This window comes from Piliocolobus tephrosceles, chromosome 1 (assembly GCF_002776525.5).
Source record: "Piliocolobus tephrosceles isolate RC106 chromosome 1, ASM277652v3, whole genome shotgun sequence".
Classification (NCBI taxonomy): Eukaryota; Metazoa; Chordata; class Mammalia; order Primates; family Cercopithecidae; genus Piliocolobus; species Piliocolobus tephrosceles.
Genome location: NC_045434.1, coordinates 153,201,798 through 153,224,720, shown reverse-complemented (window position 1 = coordinate 153,224,720; position 22,923 = coordinate 153,201,798).

Below are 22,923 nucleotides of genomic sequence, written 5' to 3'. Positions count from 1 at the left end.
TTATTGGAAACACTGAGTAATTAGCAGATTTGCTGGTCCAGTTGGCATTTGTCTTATTGATCCCCTGATATTTTATAAGTGCTTTCATTCATGTAATGCTATTTGCTCTCCTTATATAGCCTTTCAGTGTGTTTCTAGAGAAAGTGTTCGAGAAAAATAAGATAATTATATATGAATATAATTTATATATATGTGTGTGTGTGTGTGTGTGTATGTGTATGTGTATGTGTATGTGTGTATATATATATATATATATATATATATATATATATATATATATATATATAAATGCACCCACCAGAACAAGGGTAAAGTGGGGGCAAAATAAAAGCAATGTCATAATTTAGGCCATTATTTCCAAAGTATGTTTGGATAATAAATCATATAAAATGCTTCTCAATAGCAAGATGTCTAAATATAGAACTACTGAATCAGAGTTTCAGTGGGATATCTAGAATTTGTACCTTCACAAGTTCCTAGGTGATTCTTTGCAGTCAACTCATTGTCAGGCATTTACAAAATAAGGATTTAGGTCATCAAGATACCTACATATGCCCCTATTTGATGTATTCAACCAGGGTCAGTTGACAATGCACAAAGCTATGGACAACCAGGGGGGCAGCCTATCCTTAGCACCCACTATACATTCGTCATCACCATTTTTATTTGTCTGATTGTTCAAAATAAAATTATGTACCCCACAAAAAAAATATGTTTAAAATAAATACTAATGATCCTCTAACAAACTGGTGGCAAAAACTGTAAAAAGTTTAGTTGACAGAACTACCCTCAGGGAGAAATATAAACTAATTCCAAGATTGAAAAAGCTATTTGATCCTTAAATGTCTAAGAAAAGTGCTATGGTTTGGATGTTTGTGTCCCCTCACCCCTAAATTTCTACATTAAAACCTAGTCTCCAATGTTTAAGTATTAAGAAGTGAGGTTTTATGGGAGATGATTAGGTCTTAAAGTTGGAGCTCTCATGAATGGGATTAGTGCCTTTATAAGAACTATGAACTAACCAGCTGTGCTACTGGAGCTATAGTTAGTGCCCTTATAAAATAGGTTCAAGGGGGCTCATTTGCCTCTTCCACAATGTGAGGACACAGTGAAAAGTCAGTAGTCTGCAACCTAGAAAAGGGCCCTCACAAGAACCTGGCAATATTGGCACACTGATCTTGGATTTCCCAGGCTCTAGAACTGTGAAAACAACTTTTTATTGTTTACAAACTACAAAGTTTGTGGTATTTTGTTATATCAGCCTGAGTGGACTAAAACAGAAATTGATATCAAGAAGCAGGGTGTTCCTATAAAATGTGGAAATGGCTTTGGAACTGTGTAATGGATAGAGGCTGAAAACGTTTTTAAGTGATTTCTAGAAAAAGTCTACATTGTTGTCAGTAGACCAAAAGCAGTCATTCTGGTGAGGGTTAGAAGAAAAGGAGAGCTGTAGAGGAAAAGCATCAACCTGGTTAGAGATTGCCTATGTGGTCATGAACAGAATGTTGATAGAACTATGGATGATAAAGGTCATTCTGATGAAACCTCAGATGGAAATTAGAAACATTATTGGAGACTGGAAAAAAGTGACCCTTGTTGTAAGGAAACAAAGAATTTGGGTGAATTCAGTTTGTATCCTAGTGTTTTATAAAGATGGCACTTGTGAGTAATAAAACATGATATTTGGTAGAAGAAATTTCTAAGCAAAATGTTGAAGGTACCATTCAGCCTCTATAATGTTTATGGTAAAATGTGATAAGAGAGAAATGATTTAGAGATGGTATTTTCAATCAAAAGAGAAATGGAATTTAGAAAAATTTGGAAAATTCTTAGCCTATTAATACTGAAGGAAATAAGAAAGTGTGCTTAGAAGAGAAGACAAAAGGTGTCCAAGCAACTGTTTAACAAGGAGATTTGTATGATTCAGAGGAACTCACTTGCTTTTCCTCAGGACAATGGAAGAATGACTCCAAAGACGTCTTGGAGATAGTTGGAGCTACCCCTCCCATCACAAACCCAGAGTCTAAAGATCCTGAGAGCAATTTCGAGGCTTCTCTCCCTGTATTTCAGCTCATCAGTCCTCAGCAGTGGATTCAGAGTCTTGGGAGCCCAACCTCTACCCCAATGTGTCCAGAAGGTAAGGTATTGAGTCAAAAAACATTATTCTTGAGACTTAAGATTTAATTGTGTTTGCTGTATTGGGTTTTGGACTTAGCTGTGACCTGTTACCTCTTTCTTCTTTACAATCTCTGTGTTCCAGAATAGAAATATCTATCCTATGCCTGTCTCATTATTGTAGTTTTGAAGTAAATAACTTGTATGATTTCACAGGCTCACAATGGAGATATATTTGCCTCAGAATGAATTGTACCTTGAATCTCACCCATAACTGATATAGATGATATTTAGATGAGTCTCTGGACTTCAGAATTTTGAGTCGATCTTGGACAGAGTTAAGACTTTCGGTTCTAATGAGATAGAAAGAATGCATTGTTCATGTGAGAAGGATACTAAATTTGGGCTGGGGTAGATTGTTTTAGTCTGAATATTTGTGTCCCCCCAAACCTCCTCTGTTGAAACCTAATCTTTAATGCGATTGATAGTATTAGGAGGTAGAGTCTTTTGGGGGGTAATTAGGTCATGATAGTAAAGCCCTAGTGAATGGAATCAGTGGCTTTATAAAATAGCCCCAAGGGAGCTCATTTGACTCTTTCACTATGTAAGGACAACCCTCAGCAGAACCTGACGCTGCTGGCACCCGACTCTTGGACTTCCCAGTTTCCAGAACTGTAAAAAATAAATTTCTGTTGTTGTAAGCCATCCAGTCTATGGTATGTAACAGTTTGAACACATGAAGGCAAATGGGTTTCTGTATTTTTGTGCTGCTGAAAGAATGTAGTTGCTATAGCATTTGCAGAGAACATGGGAAGAGAGAATACTTTAATTGTATCACCTTTTTAGACCCTCAAAATAATTCTGCATTGTAACATCATTTTCCCTTGTGTTTAGATGGGGGAACTGAGGCCCAGAATAAATAACTACCTCATGTCATATAGCTAATGGCAGCATCAGGGCTCAAACCCAAATCTTTCTGATTCCAAAGGCCATGTTTTTACACTATGTCATGTAATGTCTATGTAGCTTATCATGTTTCCTGCCAACATTAGCACTGATGAATGCCAAGTGCATTTATTCAAGGAAATAGCAGTGTATATGGGATTGCTTAACTAAGGCTGCTCAGAAGGAGGGTGATTGCGTGTGTGGAACTGTACAGAACACAAAGGATGGGAGCAGGCATGATGGATTCAGGCTTAAGATTCAATGCACCCAATAAATTTGTGTGATCTTGAGCAAATTATTTTAGGACCACTAAGTCTCAGTTTTCTTATCAGCAAAATGGATGTAATTATAGTACCTACTTAGAGGGTGGTTAAAAAAAATTTGCCTTCTATAAAGGGTGTACTCAGCACAGAGCTGATATAATAAAAATTATACAATACATTGATCAAGTTGGAGTCATTATTACCCCCAAGTAGTCATGTAGGTCCAAATCATCCAAGTCCAGCACGTTGTTGGGAGTCATATTCTAGATTCTTTTTATTAAATTATTTTATTTTCTGTGAAGCAAGAGCTTTTATTTATCATATTAATGAAATCATATACTTTTCAGGGTAATTCTGGTTTCATAAAATTTAAGGATTCATGACATGTAATTTATAACTTTATAATTGAAAATAGTTTGACTTTACTGTCACAAAACAGAATCTTAGAATGGAAAGGGCTTGGATTTTGAATTCATACAATGAAAGATTGGGTCCAAATGTCTCTACTATCATTCTCTAGTTGTTTAAATTTGGGCAGTTTCTTCGAAACTCATTTTCAAACTGTGAAATAAAAATAATGGTTACTGTGAGGATTAAATGTTGAAAGGATCCAATAAAGTGTAAAATAGTTACCAACTAGTAGAAGTGCCATTTAAAAATGTTTTCAGCAGCAAATAACAGGAAATCAAGTGGTTTAAACAAATAGTGTCTTAGTTCATTCAGGCTACAATAACAAAATACCATAGACTGGGTAATTTATAGCTTATAAACAACAGAAATTTATTTCTTACAGTTCTAAAGCCTGGAAATTCCAAGACTAAGTCACTGGTAGATTCAGTGTCTGGTGAGAACCCATTTCTTGGCTCACAGGTGGCACCTCCTGCTGTGTCCTTACATGGCAGAAGAAGCAAGGCAATTCTCTGGGGCCCTCTTTTTATAAGGGACTAATCCCATTCATGAGGGCTCTCTGCCCATGTCATAATCATCTCCCAGAAGACCCCACCTCCTAATGCCATTACACTGAGGGGAAGGAATTCAATGTACAAATTTAGGGGTATACAAACATTCAGACCACAGCAAATAAGGCTCTGATAATAAAATTTCCAGGGAAGATAGTTGTTGACATGCGATACAGTAATAAGGACAGAAACTTAAACTCTTTTATTTCTACCAGCCTGAGAACATTATCTTTTATCTTAATGTTATATCATGATCACAAGATGACTTGAACAACATCACACTTCAGTTCCAAGAAGGTGAAGATAAAAGAAAATTTAAAAGTCTGCTCTTCAGGAGACTTGCGCTTTGCATTCATAAGTAGAATTCTTCCTCAGCAGAGTGCCCTTGTACACATCATTAGCCACAATTGGGTCACATGACCCCTGTAAATCAGTCAATGGCCAAGGATAATAAAATTACCACAATTCATCACTTGGGCTGGAACAGGGAAGGATCTGTCCTATATGCAATAAGGGAATCTTGACTAGATTTCTGAAACAATTAGGGTTCTATCAGACAAGAAGAAGGAGGTGGTACGGTGAGGAAGATGTTGGGTAGTCCACAGTTGGTGTCTGCCATGATGGTCATTCAATAAAAGCTACCTTTTCTCTCCCTTTAACTGAAAAAATTAGCAAATATATAAATAAATAAATCTTGTGCCACTTTATGAGTCCTGATATTTACTTTAACCCTAAATATACTATAGGATTTAGGAAATTGACCTTCAAAGGAGGCAGATTTTCTTTGTATTATTATTATTACTATACTTTAAGTTCTAAGGAACATGTGCACAACATGCATGTTTGTTACATATGTATACATGTTCCATGTTGGTGTGCTGCACCCATTAACTCATCATTTACGTTAGGTATATCTCCTAATGCTATCCCTGCCCCCTCCCCGCACCCCATGACAGGCCCCAGTGTGTGATGTTTCCCTTCCTGTGTCCAAGTGTTCTTATTGTTCAATTCCAACCTATGAGTGAGAACATGTGGTGTTTCTTTTTTTTTGTCCTTGCAATAGTTTGCTGAGAATGATGGTTTACAGCTTCGTCCATGTCCCTACAAAGGACATGAACTCATCCATTTATATGGCTGCATAGTATTCCATGTTGTATATGTGCCACATTTTCTTAATCCAGTCTATCACTGATGGACATTTGATTTTGTTCCAAGTCTTTGTTATTGTGAATGGGGCCACAATAAACATACGTGTACATTTGTCTTTACAGCAGCATGATTTATAATCCTTGGGGTGTGTATCCAGTAATGGGATGGCTGGATCAAATGGTATTTCTAGTTCTAGATCCTTGAGGAATCGCCACACTATCTTCCACAATGGTTGAACTAGTTTACAGTCCCACCAACAGTGTAAAAGTGTTCCTATTTCTCCACACCTTCTCCAACACCTGTTGTTTCCTGATTTTTTAATGATTGCCATTCTAACTGGTGTGAGACGGTATCTGATTGTGGTTTTGATTTGCATTTCTCTGATGGTGAGTGATGATGAGCATTTTTTCATGTGTCTGTTGTATGCATAAATGTCTTCTTTTGAGAAGTGTCTGTTCATATCATTTGCCCACTTTTTGATGGGGTTATTTGTTTTTTTCTTGTAAATTTGTTGAGTTCTTTGTAGATTCTGGATATTAGCCCTTTGTCAGATGAGTAGATTGCAAAATTTTCTCCCATTCCGTAGGTTGCCTATTCACTCTGATGGTAGTTTCTTTTGCTGTGCAGAAGCTCTTTAGTTTAATTAGATCCCATTTTTCAATTTTGGCTTTTGTTACCATTGCTTTTGGTGTTTTAGATATGAAGTCCGTGTCCATGCATGTGTCCTGAATGGTATTGCCTAGGTTTTCTTCTAGGGTTTTTATGGTTTTAGGTCTAACATTTATAAACAGAACCAGAGACAAAAACCACGAGATTATCTCAATAGATGCAGAAAAGTCCTTTGACAAAATTCAACAATGCTACATGCTAAGAACTCTTAATAAATTCTGTATTGATGGAACATATCTCAAAATAATAAGAGCTATTTATGACAAACCCACAGCCAATAGCATACTGAATGGGCAAAAACTGGAAGCATTCCCTTTGAAAACTGCCACAAGACAGGGATGCCCTCTCTCACCACTCCTATTCAACATAGTGTTGGAAGTTCTGGCCAGGCCAATCAGGCAGGAGAAAGAAACAAAGGGTATTCAGTTAGGAAAAGGGGAAGTCAAACTGTCCCTGTTTGCAGATGACATGATGGTATATTTAGAAAACCCCATTGTCTCAGCTTAAAATCTCCTTAAGCTGTTAATCAAATTTAGCAAAGTCTCAGGATACAAAATCAATGTGCAAAAATCACAAGCATTCTTATACACCAATAATAGACAAGCAGAGAGCCAAATCATGAGTGAACTCCCATTCATAATTGCTTCAAAGAGAATAAAATACCTGGTAATCCAACTTACAAGAGATGTGAAAGAACTCTTCAAGGAGAACTACAAACTACTGCTCAACGAAATAAAAGAGGACACAAACAAATGGAAGAACATCCATGCTCATAGATAGGAAGAATCAATATCGTGAAAATGGCCATACAACCCAAGGTAATTTATAGATTCAATGACATTCCCATCAAGCTACCAATGACTTTCTTCACAGAATTGGAAAAAACTACTTTAAAGTTCATATGGTACCAAAAAAGAGCCCGCATTGCCAAGTCAATCCTAAGCCAAAAGAACAAAGCTGAAGGCATGATGCTACCTGACTTCAAACTATACTACAAGGCTACAGTAACCAAAACAGCATGGTACTGGTACCAAAACAGAAATATAGACCAATGGAACAGAACAGAGTCTTCAGAAATATGACCACGCATCTACAACCATTTGATCTTTGACAAACCTGACAAAAACAAGAAATGGGGAAAGGATTCCCTATTTAATAAATGGTGCTGGGAAAGCTGGCTAGCCATATGTAGAAAGCTGAAGCTGGATCCCTTCCTCACACCTTATACAAATATTAATTCAAGATGTATTAAAGACTTAAATGTTAGATCTAAAACCATAAAGAAGGCAGATTTTCAAGAAACCAACTTATTAATTTTGATCATGTTTTTTGCCTGGATTCAAAAAAATATATTTTAATTTAAATATTGGAAAAGAGTAATAGCAACCCATATGTCACTTTCAGAGAATGCTGGTCTTGACTAATGGTTTAAATAACAAAACTGTCTGGGACCATGAGATTTGCCTTGGACCTTTTCGCAGGACTGCATTAGTCAGGCACTGTAAGTGGAGGATGAAAGAGCTGGAGACAGCTAAGTGTCAAGGACAGCCTCTTCTCATGTGGGAAGGTTTGGATTATAAAATCGGGACATCATTTCATTACAGGTCTTTCTCAAGCCACGATCTGACTTATGTACACTTTCAGCCTCAAATCTACCCTATCACCTCTCTATGTGGACTACGGCTTCTTGCCTTCCCTGAAACTGTTATCTAGGATAGATCTCCCTGTTACAAACTGCCTGAGCACCTGGTACTTTCTTCTGTTCACGTACCCACTTGTAATTAATTGATTAATTACTTGTACAATTAAAGTTTACCGTCTCTTCCCCAGTAGAACATAAGCTCCTTGAGGTGCCGTATGCTCGGCACCAACAAATGCTTGATACATGTTAAGCAATCTGTAAATGTTTATTTTTAAACATGTATATTTAGAACATACCAATTAATAAATTTATCTGAAAATCCAAATATACTGACAGATTGGGAAAGAGGGAGTGACTTTTCACCTCACAAAATAAGTTCCCAGAGGAGTTTTTTAAACATGGTCCTTCTTTCAGGCATTTAATACAGGATTTTATTTACCAGAATTTGATGCACATTACTTTTCAGGAACACAGACACACACACCTACTTCAAAGCCATATACTATAAATACACCCTCCAAAATTTCTCCTTTTCAGGTGTAATTCAAAGCCAATTATAAAGAAATGAAAAGAGGGGTTAAAAAAAGCAAGCCTATTCTAGATTACCAGATCAATGATCAACAGAATAGAATATCCATAAGAAAGCTCCAATGTCTCCTAAGGAAATTAAGATAAGAGTGTGTGGCCTTAAAATAATCACCTCCCACCCTTGCTTCTACCTGCGGGTCTGGTTTTGAGGCAATTCTGGGCCATGAGTCTATTCTACGGAGGACTGGAATAGTCGTTCCTCTATTAAACAAGCCAAGTGGGGTGCTGACTGACCGTGTTAGTATCAGTGTGTGTGTGTTGGAGGGGAGAGAATTGTGGAATACTAAGACCTGAGTAATGATGATAATAGCAGCTAACAGTCCCTGAGCACTTGCGTGTACCACACATGGTGATATGCACTGTAGTAGGATCATTCCTTTTAAACTTTGAACTTTAAACTTTGAAGTGATGTACCACTTACTCCCTTCATAATTTTTGAAAAATCATTTGATCACTTACTATTCAGGAACATCTCAACAAATGGACTCACTCATTATTACATCACAAAATACTTTTGAGGCTCATAGGAGATGATGGATATGAATGTACTTTCTCACCTGTAAAACACTACAGAAGTATTATAATTAACTGAGCTTTAAATTTACTTATGTTTTACATACACAGTTTTATGTATGGGTGTTATATATTTATTTATGTATTTTATGTATATATTTGTATTTGTTTTGTTTCAGCAAACATTAAGTTAGATTTATGCTCAGTAGTTGAGGAGCCATCTCTCTCATCTGTGTTACCAAGGCATGAGGTTATGAAAAAACAAATTGGATAAAGAAAATCCAACGTTGCTTCTTGAAAGATGGGGAGGAGTTAGTTGCCTGAGCAAAGTGAAATGAGGGAGTCAGGTTACAGCAGGTAGAGGCAAGAGAATGAGCAAAACTGTAACAGCATCCAACAGGATGGTTTTCACTTGGAAGCGAAAAGCAGTTCAGTATTGGTAAATATAGGGCATGTCAGGTAGGCTCAAACAATGAGGCTAGAAAATTAGACAAAGGCCAGGTTATGTTGAGTGTTCTGTGATGCTATGGTCTGAATATTTATTTCCCTGCAAAATTCACATCTTAAAATCTTAACTCCAAAGTGATGGTATCAGAAGGTAGTGAGTCTTTGGGAGGAGATTGGATCACGAGGGCAGAACCTTCATAAATGAGATTAATGCCCTCACACAAGAGTCCTGAAGGAGACCTCTCACCCCCTCTGCCATGTGAGGACATGGTGAGAAGGCACTGTCTATGAACCAGGAAATAGGTTGTCATCAGACACTGAGCCTGTTGGCACCTTGATTTTGTGCTTCTCAGCTTCTAGGATTGTGAGATATAAATTTCTGTTGTTTATAAACTACCCAGTTTGTGGTTCTTTTGTTCTAGCAGACCAACAGACTTAGACATATGTCATACTACAGGCAGCATGTTTTTGATCTGTTTTATAGGTGATGCAAAGCAAATGAACTGTTTTAAACAGGGAGATGACATGTTCATATTTATATTTTATTAGGATCAATCTGAAGGCAGCATGAAAGATAAATTTGGGAGGAGCCAGATGGGAGAAGGAAAGTTAAGAGACTAATATGGTAATTGCAGCCTGATGACCAGACCTCAACTAGGATAATGGTAGGAGGGATGAAGAGGTAGGAATGGATTTCTTAAATATATGTATATGGAAGGAGGGGTTCATATTGACATGATCTAGTTACTGATTAAATACAGCAATAAAAAAGAAACAAAGCAAGTCTAAGGTGAATCCAAGATCAATAAATACTTTTCTGGATGGATGATGGATAGATACATGGTTGGATGGAAGGATGGATGGATGGTTGGGTGGATGGATGGATGGATGGATGTTGAATGATTGGATGAATGGATGGATGGATGGATGAATATTTCGTGTACATAAATGCTGAAAAAATTAGGCTTGGTTCTAGATCGCATAAGGTACCAGATAATTCATTTGGCTTTTACTCCTGTAAGTCTGATTACTCAGTGAAATTACTCAGTCACTCAAATACCAAAATCTCATGAATCTTGCCACGTACCAGTTACAGTTCTAGGCTATGCTGGGATATTATTCAAAAGTGAATAATGCTGACCACGTCCTTTAACAGGTTTTCACTCTTGGTAGGAACACATGACTTAAAGTTAGTCATCTAAGGTGGTCTGGGAGTAAATGACAGATCCATATTAGTGGTTTAAGTCCTCAAATGTGAGAGATGGGATAGGGTAGCCTGGATGGCTTCCTGTGGCATTTGCAACTTTAGTTGGGAAAAGGAAACACAGATTGAAGGAGCAGGAAGGGATTTGTTGTAGGGAGAATGGAAAGTGTTGAGCTGAGGGCATTGGCAGAGCTGGGATTGAGGACTGTAACCAGGCTGGTGTGTCTGGAAATGCTGTCGCTCTTGTCTGGTCACATATGGAACATGCTAAGTGATCCAGCTTTTGCATGGACCTCTTTGATCTATCATAGCAGATGTCTGTGGGGACCTTTGTGACCTTCTGAATGTTTTAGCTGTCAAATTATTCCCCCATCCTAGTTCAACACTGAACTCCAATAAATAAAATAAATAAAAGGAGAACTGAACTTATCACAATGGAGGGGAGGAGCTAGCCCCTGTTCATCCCACCACCTCAGAGATAAGGTACCTCATCCAAGGTAGTTATGAGGAAATTCTAGCCTTCTAAAGAACTCACAGTTTGGAAACCATTGGTTTAGTTCAGTTCTTTCATTTTATAGATAGTAAAACAGGGACACAGAGAGGTTATGAGACTTGCTCGAAGCCACATATACAAATATCCTCTGACTCAGTGGAGTTAAGCTATAAATAGAACTCATGTTTCCTGGAACAAGTCTAAACCAGAACAGTTTCTACATCCTTGGTTGGAGAGAGGCATCTTATTAAATCATACACTGTTTTTGACCCTTTTCAGACACTTGCAAGTTGCCATTGTCCTCAGGATATGCAGAGTCTGCAAATGCCCTGCCTGGCTTCTAATTGAGGGTGGTTTGGAAGGCAGCTAGGAAGCTTCCCTTTTGTAAGCAATCACCAGGATAAGGAAGTATTTGCATTCAGCAGTGGGCACAGTTGTGATGTGCCTTGTACTGGAGCAGCATTAATTTTCCCTGCTCTGTGTTCTAAAGAAAATATTCCCATTTTTGACAGATGTTCTAATTCAACAATTAGCAGTGACTATGACATGCAAAAATTACCAGTTGCTAAAGCCCCACTTAGCCAAATGGGAGGCATAGAGTATTTTTATATTCAGCGGCCTTGGGCTGTGTAGCTTGAAGAACACACTTGCCCAGCATTTCTCTGGCTTATGTGTTTTACCACTAACTGTAATTTATTTTTAAATATTCTAAAAATGTGCCCATCGCAACAGCTTCTAGGTGGTGGGAGGAGAAGAGAAAAGCATAAGATGCTGTATGAAATGACATCCACTAAAGGGCTCCCTTCCAAGCCCTTGGTACCATTAGATCATGAGAAAGGCTGGTAGCTCTTTAGTCAAAGGGCAGATTTGCTAAGACTATTCAGCTCCAGGAAATGAGTCACCCTACCCTTGACACTTAGGGTTCTCTGTAAAATAAATAAAGGAGATTTAGTTGGTTTCAATGCTCCCAGCCTGTCTCTCTGTATGTTTTCCTCTTATTATAATAAAAATATGTCCTTTCCATTTGTCCACTCCACCCAGGTCATTCCCATACCTCCATTTTTCACCCAAAAAATGTCTTCTCTCCAGAAAATTCAGTCTTAGTATTTTGAAACAGCTACAGTGCCTCAGAGTTGAAAAATTATTAACAGCTATGATCTACACCTCTTTCCATAAAATAAATACACATATACATATATTTAGATTCATATCCTCACATACATAAAAATGAGCAGGTACATACAATATAGGCGTACTTACAAAATACATGCACAATGTACATCCAGGAAAATCATAATAGCTAATTACAGTGAATGCAAATAGTTTTCTTAATAATTTTACTAATTTTGACCAAATGGTTGTCAAATTTGATTTGAATGTCAATTTTTAAATTTTGATGTGGTTAATGAAGGCTTCATACAAGGGATAGGAGGGAGCAGTCTTAGTTGTACCATTTTCTTGTAGTTGAATACTACATAAATTATTTATATGATCTTCACCTGTGCAATTCCTCAGTGAGTGTCATATAAGCCAAACATGTGTTTTTGTGGGATTCGTTTAATACCAGATATTTTACTCTGTACACCTACCTTGTGTAAAGGATAATTTGTGGCAATATCCCAAAAGCAATCCCTAAGTGCAGGCACCATAGCCAACCTTTCCACCTATGAAGTCCTAATCTCCAGTATGTACTACTTTTAATGACATACAGACTCGAATTAAGAGGCTGGTCTCATTCCAGGTATTAGATATTAGCATTTTTTTCTCTTTAATTCTTTTTACTTTAAAAATTAAAAGTTTTAATATTTGTTTCTCATTTTCTAGTTGCTTATCTTAAACATTCCACTTTAGAGGCTGTGAATGAGCCTTGGTGGGTGGGCCCTTCTGTCCTTGCTCAAGGGAGTAGAATACACATTCGGATTGACTGAATGGTCTGTGTTGATTGTGAGGCCTTAGAGAGAAGTGATGTGTAACAGAGCAAATGCTCAGTGGTCCAAACCTGGCTTCTAGGAGTTGTGGATTGCACACAGTCAAATTCAACTTCTTCAAATCTGCATTTGCCAATTTGCAATGCAAATTACCCAGGAAGGTATAGCCAGACGGGCTATGAACAAACCAGCCAAACGAGTAGCCTGACCTAACCACAAAAGTGTTAAATTCTAAATGTCTGTGGGGCTCTCTTTCTGATTTTTTTCCAGTCTCCTCATAACAGTCTGTGCTCTCTTTCAATCTCTCCCCTCCTCCCCGTCCCACCCGCCCTCTTTCTATGTATGTGATTCTCTCACCACTTTCTGGCAATTAGGTTACTTGCTATTACATATGAGACATTCATAGTACTCTCAAACAGAGCATGCTTGGCTCCTGATATCTGACTCCTTACCAATTCCTGTGGGTTCCACTCCACAAGGCCTCTTATGTTGTCTACTTTTCTCTATCCTCACTGTTAGCATCCTAATTCAGTCCTCATTATCTCTTGCTGCAATTGGGATAACAGCCCCCTACCAATATTCCCACCTCTCATCTTCCTTCACACAAATCTTTCCCCCATGCCACTGACACCTCCAACTATACTTCACTTTGCTTGGAAGTTTTCAATGGCTCCTCCACTCCCTATGGCACTAAGTAATCAGCAAGTTGGATTGACATTCACGTTCATATTACATGTGACCAATCTCTTTATCCTGACTTCCTGCACTTCTTCCTCAATTTTTTTTTATTTTCTAGACAAATGAATCCTTCTTCTATTCCTTTATCTAATCTCACATTGTCACACTTTGTGCCTTTGTTACTAGTTTCTTCTGCCTGAAACATAATCCCCAACCTTCATGCTTTAATCTATTTATTCAACTGCTAATTCTTAAGCATCTGCTAAGATTTTCAAAATTTCTCACCTATAAAATGTTTACTTGTCCTTCTATAACCTCTTCCATCAGGTCTTTCTTGCCTTTGCAAAGCAATGCCATTTCTATGTCTTCTAAACTTCTTCAGCATCTTAATTTTGCTTTTCTTATGTACTGCTTTCTGTTTGTTTGTTATGTCCTACATTTTGGTAAAAAACCATTTAAGAAATGTCTAGTTTGTGCTAAGCATTATAATATGCCACATAGGATTATATTTAATACTTTCAATATATTTGCTAGACCCATAAGCTTATTCCCATTTTAAAGATTAGAAAATGAAGCTCAGAAAAATTAAGTTAACTTGCTCAAGGCCAAACCACTAAGGTTCAACAGTTAGGAATCACACCAAGCTTGTTTTCCTTCCCAATTACATGATATACTGATTATAATCATCATTGTACTTTTTCATACCCAATAATACATCACAAAGTCCTTGAAGAGATGACTGAATTAATTGAGTTCACTTCAATCAAATTGTACCTGAGGGAACTTGCAGAGGGGAAGTCCAAGGGGTGGTCTCAATTTGCCTCTAGACTGGCCATATTATGGACCTTCCCCCAGACCTATTATAAGACATCCTGAAATAACTCAGTCAGCCTCGTTCTACATAGTTTTTAATTTTCTAGCTTTCCAGAAGTCACTGCTGCCTAACTCCTGGCTGCTGCACAATGTGTTGTAGCTTTAAATATTCTCTATGTTAATGCTGATTACTGAATAAACTGGCAATTAAGTTTTCATGGCATAATTTCTATGTTCCACTGAACAGTACTAATAGTACATTGTGTCTGTCCCTTCCAAGAACCCACCTGTTTTGCGGGGAGATGGCAGCAGGCTGGTGCTGTAGGCTGCTGAGCAAAGTGCTAGTGTTACTCAGGGATTTGATCACGGCATCAGCAGCCACAGAAGACCTAGGCTACGTAAGAGCTGAAAGCTGTACACATGCCTTCACCTCTGCCCCTCCAGAGGTAAATTTGTCTTAGACTTGAAGAAAACCTCCTCTGTGGCCTCTGCCGCTTTGTATTTCTCAGTACTTGAAAAAGCAAATGGAGCCATATTTTACAGGCAACAGGAAAAACCATAAACCTTCAGTGAAATTGTACCTGTGCCACAAGAAATTTCTCTCCGTCTTGTCTACCTCTTTACATTTGCAATCTCAACCTTCATTTTCCCACAGCAGTTCTCAGATCTTTAACTCATTTTGTCATCTCTGCTCCTCACGTTGGAGTCATTCTCACTTCAGTCTGACTCTTCATTTCCCCAGCCCACTGTCATTCTGGAAGCTGACTTCTGCTCCTCTTTGCTCTGGCTTTGGGCCCCACAGTCAAGGCCAAGTCTCAGTTCCTGGACTCTAGCCCCAGTTTAGAGTCATGAATATACCTTTCTAGCAAGCCCCGCTGTCAGATATGCTGGGATCTTAGTAGCAGTCAGGATGAACAGAGCTAAGAATGGGAAGGGGAAAGACTGGAGCTGAGGGTACTGGCTCAGCTACAGGGCTGACGACTAGAAAATTAGGTGGTTTTGCTTTGGCTGTGTTCCCACCCAAATCCCATCTTGACTTATAGCTCCCATAATGTCCACGTGTTGTGGGAGGGACCTGGTGGAAGATAATTGAATCATGGAGGTGGTTTCCCCCATACTTTCTTCTCATGGTAGTGAGTTAGTCTCATGAAATCTGTTGGTTGTATAAAGGAAAACCCCTTTTTCTTGGCTCTCATTTTCTCTCTTTTGCCTGCCTCCATGTAAGGTACACCTTTCACCTTCCACCATGATTGTCAGTCCTCCCCAGCCATGTGGAACTGTGAGTCCATTAAACCGTTTTCTTTATAAGTTACCTAGTCTTGGGTATGTCTTTATCAACAGTGTGAAAATAGACTAATACAGAAGGTCGTCAAGTAAAATTTCACATCTACAGTGGCCTGGAGAAGAGAACCAGACTCAAGTCTAAGATAGTTCCATCTGGTGCATAGTGCTTAAAAATTAGAATCCTAGTTACTGGCAACATGCAACATCAGACTGGTGGTAGTGCTGTTAATGTGAGTGGTTTGTATAATTTGGAGAAGTTTATCCTAGCCCAAGGTGAGTTAGGCATAATGGAAAGGGATTTAAGCTTTGGAGTTAAAAAGACTTGGTTCCTAATTCCTGATTATCTGTAACTAGCACTGTTATTATGGCAAGTTAATTAATCTCTGTGAACCTTAGTCTTCTCATATAGAAATAGGGAAAATAATAATTACCTCATAAGGCTTGTGATGAGATTTGAAAATGGAAATAACAATATTTCATGCAAGAGCTAACAATAAAAGACAGTTATTCGTCTGGGTGGTGGGGTTGAGATCCCAGCAAAGGTGAAGGGATATAGGCAGATAGTAAATAGTGGCTCATGTTCAGGGTCTCGACAGTGGAAATGAAGAGTATATCAGGAAACAAGGTCTGAAGACTGGAAATATAGATGGGACACTCTGAGCCTGATGGAGGGCAGAACAATGTCAGGGCTCCCTGATCCACCTGGCTAAGACAAGACACATTTTAGACCTCACCAGCTGGTAGGTCAGAAGCATTAAGGTGCTCCCTGCCTTGGTCAGGTTTGGTCCAAATTGGGCAGGGAGCCCTCAGAGGGCATGGAAGAGCAGGTCAGCCTCTCAGGTCAATAATGAGAGCAACTTCTTGAATAGTAATGGGAAAGGCACTGCCAGCAATCCTGCCTGCCTCCACCTCTGCCAGGAGCTGCAGCCACCTGGAAGCCAGTCCTGAAAACCCCGAACTCAGGCTGCAATGGCTCTGTACTTGGCACTTGGGCTGGAGGACCCGAGTAGGGCAGGGCTAATCGGTGTTCACAAAACATCTTGGAACAGAGTAATGTTATCCTTTAAGGGGAGAAGCAGATCAGAAGTCAGGTGCCAAAATGTGCCCACTGACAAGGTCTCAGTGATCTTTTCTGTTGCTTTTGCTGGTTCTTGGCTAATTTCTCTACATCCGGCTTCCTGAGCTTCTTTAACAGCTATGATATATGTATGTATACATATGAATGCATGTATGTGTGTGTGCACTCACACATTTATGTAAAAACAAGAGAAGAGTGAGTAATGGAAAATCAAGGGGTATAGTAATCAAGTTGCTTAAATATTTCAAAGGTCCCATGATTCTAATCTTTCTTCCCATATTAATCAGATAAGCATCCCTACCCCAAACTTTAAATTCCATGAGAACAGAGAGGATTTTGAGTGCCTGTCTAGCACAGAATATGCACCTGGGAAATATCAATTGAATGAGTCGTCTATATTTTAGGCCTATGTGAGGTGTTTCACTATATTATTTCTAATCTTAGTCACAACCCTACGAAAAAACATCAACCTAATTTAATAAACAACAAAACTGACATTCACAGAAAGTTCACACAAAATTTGTAAGTGGTAGAGTTTGGAAATATTCTGTACTCTAGTTCACTCATTGTAATGTTTCCAGATTTAAGTTTTGGAAACACAGTTATTCATTACTAGCTCTAAAGTAGGAGAGAGACTCTCAAGAATTCCGGGATTAAGTGAGTAAAATAAAATGTCACAAATGGAAGGAATAAAAATCTGCTGTTTCCGGAATGACATAATTAACATTACTACTTTTGCCTGAAATAGTATTGTCAGATTTAGCAAATAAAAATATAGGACTCCAGGTACATTCTAATTTCAGATAATGATTTTTTAGTATATCTTGAACATTGCGTGAGACACTAAAAATTGCTAAACGTTTATCTGAAATTAAAATGTAACTGAGCATTTTATTTTACCTGACATCTCTGTTTTGGTTTAAGATATGAGACAATACCTTGGTATTAAGACATCGGTTAACACTGATGGGGATGGAGTTCTGGTTGAAGAAGTCATCTAGAGGTGGAACAAAGTTTGTCTGATGCGTATTCTTTCAGTCACTCAACAAACGTTTTTGGACAATTGTTCCTTGCAAGGCATTGTGAGGAGAGAGGAATGTCTTGGTCCCAGTTAATGCACTTTTGGTACTTGGAGCCCAATAGAAGAGCAAAGTATATTAGTTACCATGAAAATAGGCTATGGGAAGAATGTGACACATCACTGGCAGAGATTTAATATGGCCTGGACACAGGGAAGCTCCTTAGGGAAGCATTTACCCCAGCTAGGCATGACCCAAGTCTCATTTCCTTGCTCCCACTTCACAGTCTAAGCTCCACACTCTTGCCAAAATGATCTTTTAAAATGTGTAGCCATTATCCTACTGAATGGGCAAAAGCTGGAAGCATTCCCTTTGAGAACCTGCACAAGACAAGGTTGCCCTCTCTCTCCACTCCTATTTAACATAGCATTGAAAGTTCTGGCCAGGGCTATCAGGAAAGAGAAGGAAATAAAAAGTATTCAAATAGGAAGAGAGGAAATAAAATTGTCTCTGTTTGAAGATGACATGATTGTTTATTTGGAAAACCCTGTTGTCTCAGCCCAAAAACTCCTTAAGCTGATATGCAATTTTGGCAAAGTCTCAGGATACAAAATCAATGTGCAAAAATCACAAGCATTCCTATACACCAATAACAGACAAGCAGAGAGCCAAATCATGAGTGAACTCCCATTCACAAATGCTAAAAAGAGAATAAAATACCTAGGAATACAACTTACAAGGGATGTGAAGGACCTCTTCAAGGAGAACTACAAACCACTGCTTAAGGAAATAAGAGAGGCACAAACAAATGGAAAAAAGTTTCATGCTCATGAATAGGAAGAATAAATATCATGAAAATGGCCATACTCTCCAAAGTAATTTATAGATTCAATGCTATTCCCATGAAGCTACCATTGACTTTCTTGGAAAATTTAGAAAAAAACTACTTTAAATTTCATATGGAACCAAGAAAGAGCCTATATAGCCAAGACAATCCTAAGCAAAAAGAACAAAACTGGAGGCATCATGCTACCTGACTTAAAACTATACTACAAGACTACAGTAACCAAAACAGAGTGGTACTGGTGCCAAAACAGATACATAGACCAATGGAACAAAACAGAGACCTCAGAAATAACATCACACACCTACAACCATTGAACCTTTGACAAACCCGACAAAAACAAGCAATGGGGAAAGGATTCCCTATTTAATAAATGGTGCAGGGAAAACTAGCTAGCCATATGCAGAAAACAGAAACTGGGCCCTTCCTTACACCTTATACAAAAATTAACTCAAGATGGGTTAAAGTCTTAAATGTAAAACCCAAGACCTTAAAAACCCTAGAGGAAAACCTAGGCCATACCATTCAGGGCATAGGCATGGATAAAGACTTCATGAGGAAAACACCAAAAGCTATTGCAACAAAAGCCAAAATTGACAAATGGGACCTAATCAAACTAAGGAGCTTCTGCACAGCAAGAGAAACTGTCATTACAGTGAACAGACAACCTACAGAATAGGAGAAAATTTTTGCAATCTGCCCATCTGACAAAGGTCTAATATCCGAATCTACAACGAACTTAAATTTACAAGAAAAAAACAAACAGTCCCATCAAAAAGTGGGTGAAGGATATGAACAGACACTTCTCAAAAGAAGATATTTATGCAGTCAACAAACATATGAAAGAAAGTTAATCATCACTGGTCATTAGAGAAAAGCAAATCAAAACCACAATGAGATACCATCTCACACCAGTTGTAATAGCGATCATTAAAAAGTGAGGAAATGACAGATGCTGGTGAGTCTGTGGAGAAATAGGAACGCTTTTACACTGTTGGTGGGAGTATACATTAGTTCAACCATCATGGAAGACAGTGTGGCAATTCCTCAAGGATCTAGAACCAGAAATACCATTTAACCCAGCAATCCCATTACTGGGATTATATCCCATTACTGGGTATATACCCAAAGGATTATAAATCATTCTACTATAAAGACACATGCACATATATACTTATTGCAGCACTATTCACAATAGAAAAGACTTGTAACCAACCCAAATGATAGACTGGATAAAGAAAATGTGCCACATATACACCATGTAATACCATGTAGCCATAAAAAAAGAGTGAGTTCACGTCCTTTGCACGTACATGGATGAAGCTGGAAACCATCATTCTCAGCAAACTAACGCAGGAACAGAGAACCAAACACTGCGTGTTCCCACTCATAAGTGGAAGTTGCACAATGAGAACACATGGACACAGGGAGGGGAACATCAGACACTGGGGCCTGCTGGGGGTTGGGGGCAAGGGGAGGGAGAGCATTAGGACAAATACCTAATGCAAGCAGGGCTTAAAACCTAGATGATGCGTTGATAGATGCAGCAAACCACATGGCACATGTATACCTAAGTAACGAACCTGCAAGTTCTGCACATGTAACCCAGAAATTAAAGTAAATAAATAAATTTAAAAAAAGCAACTCTATATACATCCCTACCCTTGCTTAAAACCTTCTAATGGTTTCATCATCTTTTAATGTAAACACCAAGCCCTTCTGCATGGGTTAAAAGTATCTGTCTAATAGAGACCATATGAACTGCTCAGCCTCATCTCCACTCTGCCCTGGCTATGAAGAACCCTCCTGCAGCTTCAGTCATGAACTCCTTGACCTCATGCTGCCCCTCAAGCTAGTTGTACCCCTGATGTGACTTTAGCCTCTCCTCACAGTTACTTAACTCCAGCTGTCTTTTCTACATGACCACTAGGTATAAAACATCTTCTATGTGGCCAACTCTCTACAAGATACTGAAATCACTTAATCCTCCAGGATTCAGTCAGAGTCACACCTTCTTGAAGCCTACTCCTCCCTGTCTGTGACCTTGTGGACTCCTGTTAGCTTTCCTTTACTAGACTACCTGCAACTAGCCAAGGTCATTGTCAGTTGACTTTTCTGTCTTTACTACAAAGTGAGATCTTAGAATAGAAAGGTAGCGTATTACCTTTGTCTGTATCTTCACAAACACTGCACGAGGCATGTGGAAAGGATTTAGACAATTACATAAATGAATAAATATTGTTAAGAACATTAGAGCACCCCATAATAACATTAGTACTAATAACTATTATTTACTGAGCCAGAAGGTGTGTTAAGTATTTTATATGCATGGCTTTACTTAATACTCTCAGTGACTACCTAAGGTAAAAATTTTTATTACCACCATTTCATAAATGAGGAAACAGAGGTTAGAAATGCTAGATAACTTGCCCAAGGTAGTGATGAGGCTAGCATTTACATTCAAACCCAGGTGAATCTGACTGCAGAGTCCACGGTGTTAACCATTAGGCAGTCCTGCCTCTCAGATGTCCCCTAAGATTGGCATCATCTTCCCTAAGCTATATCACCTAGTCTTTCCCTAACAGGTTAAGCACACTTGTCACGTTTGGCTGCTCAGGAAAACTCAACAGGGCCAAAGAAAACATCTCTGTTGAGAGATTCAGGGCTTATGCAAATATCCAGACTGTGAGGAAGGCCTGTGGTTTTCTTTTGTGCCCTGCTTGTAATAAATAAGCCACGGCAGCATGCTTAAGTTGTTAACAGAGATGGATGAAGCCAACCAAACCATCACTCTGCACTTGCCTGAATGGAATTGCTGTTCTGTTCGTGAGGATTCTCCATTTGCAGAGCAGGGTTGTGAAGGGATTCCACGCCCATTATGTGCTTCAAGAGAATGACCACACAGGGGAGGATAAATGGGGTGTAGGAGAAGCCTCCAAAGGAATTTTTGGGCAAAGCCCTTACCAAAGAAGGCAAATGAGGGACTGACTGGTGCAGAGTCACGTGTGTGATCTGCCTGCAAGTCTTTATACCCCTGAGATATCAGTGTCCTCCTCTGTAAAATGGTCTTGGGGTGTCCACAGTGTTTTCTGATACACACTAATTCTGTGGTATGTTTAAAGGTATTATAGGGTAATACCTTTTAAAACATTTAAAATACCTTTTAATACCTTTAAAAAGGTAATACCTTTTAAAAATAACTTTTTAAAACAAACGGGGAAACGTCTGTTTAGACAAGGTTTGCTATTTTTGTTTTTGTGTGTTTTTTTTACTGCAGGATTTTTCAGGGCCTTTAAAGGCTAATACAATTATTAATCTCCTAGAGATTATAAACTTGAAAGCGTTTCCCAACTTGATCACCAAAAAACTTTTCAGTCTATCATGGGATACAGTTTCCCAGGACAGAGCTCAGGAGAATGCAAAGCTATTTGCTGTCTGGGTGTGATTTATCTGAAGGAAAGCTTGGCTGCCACTTCCTTTTGTAAAGAGATCTTGCTATGGGGTGGCAAAGCTGATTCATCTTATTGGGGGGTAGAGAGAAGGACACACACAGACATGCTTTCTTGGTTAAAAGTTCTTTGCACATCTGTGTCCCCAAAACTTCTCCACTTATTTGTTAGTACCTAAAATCCTGTCAGAGACAAATTGACTTTACATTGTGCTTTGAGAAAGAGAGTTTATGCCCACATTAAACACACACTGCACCACACATTTTATACACATTTTATATAAATTATCTCATTTCATTTTCACGGGACTCCCACAACAATGGTTGTGCATATTTTATAGTAGATGACATTCATATACTTGCCTGAAATGTAAGCATTATTGTTTCTATTCAACTGGCAAATTGAGGTCTAGGGAGCTTAAGTATCAGAAAAGGTAATAAGCATAGGAACTGGTATATACACCTAAGTCTCTTTCTGTTGAAGTACCAAGGATAATTTTAATTTTTTTGCAGTTAATTTTTTACTTTTTAAAATTAGACTGACCTCAATAAGTAGTAATTTACAAATGTAAACCTTAGTACAAATTCAGAATTCAACTTTTAGTATCTTGGCCTCTCGAAGAAAAACGAAAGTTGCTAAAGTATATGAGAAGTTTGATCAATTATCTATTTCTGCATAATAAACCACCTGAAAACTTAGAGACTTGAAATGATTTTATTTTCCCATAGTACTTCTAATAATCTCACCTGGGGTCACTCATATGGCAGCAGTCACCTGATGGCTCAGTTGCAGCCAGGGAGGCCTAGCACAGCCTTGCTATCATAACTGATGATGGTTTCAGGC